This window comes from Macrobrachium nipponense, chromosome 12 (assembly GCF_015104395.2).
Source record: "Macrobrachium nipponense isolate FS-2020 chromosome 12, ASM1510439v2, whole genome shotgun sequence".
Lineage (NCBI taxonomy): Eukaryota > Metazoa > Arthropoda > Malacostraca > Decapoda > Palaemonidae > Macrobrachium > Macrobrachium nipponense.
This window is the reverse complement of record NC_087205.1, coordinates 75,018,652-75,021,151: the sequence shown is the minus strand read 5'-3', so window position 1 is coordinate 75,021,151 and position 2,500 is coordinate 75,018,652.

The following is a 2,500-nucleotide window of genomic DNA, read 5'->3' as shown; positions in this document are numbered from 1 at the left end:
AACTGACCCAGGTGATTTTGCTAGCAACGCTATAAGCAGCTTATGCTATTGCAAAACAAACCGTGCAATTCCATTTCCTTGCATCAGATTCAATACCAGTCAGTTTTATCTTGGCTAAGACTGAGATGTGCAATAGTTAGCCTATTACAGCTGTGGAATCTTCTGATCTCAGATTGTTTAAGCCAGGACTAGTAAATCCACCCGTGCTGACGTCTCCTGAATTTCAGGTTTACCGGTTTTATCATCTTTTCGCTTATATTTATTTATCTACCACCTTTACTTGTAATAACTCTCTCTCTCTCTCTCTCTCTCTCTCTCTCTCTCTCTCTCTCTCTCTCTCTCTCTCTCTCTCTCTCTACAGGCTGATTTACCTTTCGAGATCTGAATACCAGAATATGTCTATCGAATTGACATAATAACACGACAGCCATTAAGGCCAAGTTTTCTTCTAGTATTTTATGCATTTTATAGGTCACGAAACAATGTCAGGCTGTGACAGACTTCTTCGGCTGTAGTGCTATTTCCTTAGTGTGTCAGAATGCTTATACTTGAGAATAAAGCCTTAACTACGTTCCAATAATGGACGAAGAACAAATCTAAGTAGAATAGTAACATTCAAACTATCATTATAAATTAACTTAGTAATCCATTAGATTCATTTTCTTTTGAATCGTTTCGGTCTGTTTTCTATAGCTTATTGGAACATAGACGGATGTAGACGGTACCAGACCAAAGCGATGTCTATTATTATGCGTTTGAATTTTAGCTTCATGTTTGATTACTCTCTCTCTCTCTCTCTCTCTCTCTCTCTCTCTCTCTCTCTCTCTCATTGGTGAATAGTAGTGCTTCTCGTCTGGCTGTAGACCTACCGTAATCTCTCGCTGGCTTCCCAAACCTGCTTTGCTAACTCTTCGTTGTTGAGAAGGGCGTCTGCTGTAGAAGAGATTTGGAATTAAATATAAGGACTGCCCTTAGACGAGTAATAATAATAATAATAATAATAATAATAATAATAATAATAATAATAATAATAATAATAATAATAATAATAGTGCTTATGTCATGAAATGTGCACAACTTTTCTGGCTGTTGCAGTATTAAAATTGGTGGTCTTGACCCTCCTCACTGTATGACTCACGTCATGTTTCTCACTCTGACAGTCGTGGTTTCCTCGTCACAAAATTCAAAATTATTTGCTTATCGGAAAAACTTTAGAAATAAGATATTTCATCAAATGAATGAGCATTTCTTTTTCAGTGAGCACAAAATAATAATTTCTGGGACGTGTCATGACAATTGAGTTTTATTATTTTTATTATTATTATTCAGAAGATAGACACTGTTCATATGGATGGATCAAGCCCACCAAAGGGGCCACTGACTAGAAATTAAGCTTCCAAAGAATAGAAAGATGCAGGTCATTGGAAATATTGAGAGAGGAGATCGGCTATTAGAAAAACAGATAAATTAACAATCTGATATATAAATTTAAAAAGTAAAGGTAAAATATTAAAATATTATGCTTTGTATGCCTCGTGTCTGTTTGGTTTCCACAGTGATAACACCAAACTAGAAGTCCTGTTCATATCCATAAGCCAATCCTACTTCATAAAGGTATGATTTTCTCGTCTGTTCTCTTCTTACACTAATACTTCTTTTATTTTTTTTAGATTGTAAAACGAACCTTACACTCCTCGAAGTACTTTCCAGTGGTGGTCCCACCTTCCTCGGAGGCTGCTACGTATACGACACAGTCTGAGCCCCCTGGACCTCTGTCTGGTTGGGAGAGAAACGTTGGACAAATGAATTGGAGACTTTGGAGTTGCTAGATAGACTGTTCAGGCTAAGCACAGGGATGCCACTTTCGGCCATTCGATGCTCAAGACAGCGACACAGATATTACTATCAAGGAGTGATTTTGACCTCCAGCTAACTCGGGAGGTGAGGAATTGGAAGATCAGAAAATGTGAGATCCGAAAACGTGAGATCAGCAGACGAGACCAAAACCCCAAGACTTACTCTCCCCATGAAGGGAACACCCAACCCGACCACCGTCCCTACCATGAACCCTCCGGACTTGTCAAAGATTTCGGTGTGCACGAATCCCGGGTTAAGACAATTCACAACGACACCTGACGGAGAAATAAAATTAAAAATGGAATGAATTGACGTTCCGAAGTGACAATTATAATATATCCTTCTGCATTTGTGAGGAATCTACTCAATTATGTAATGGGATTCAAAGGAAATGTTCCTGGGATACTTGGAGGAAGTAAATTTTAATTTATTTGGTGTTTTTAACCTGATAAAAGAAGATGATATCATAACTTCTCCATTTTTTCCTAAAATTTTGATACTCTCGTCACTACGATGCCTAAGATCCAGATGGAGAACAGAATGAAGAAAGTCTGACGGCCAGGCGGGGTTCGAACTCGCGTCTGGAATATCAGAATATCATTTCATGTAAAGGAAACGAAAGAGGAGTCCATTTATTCTTGCC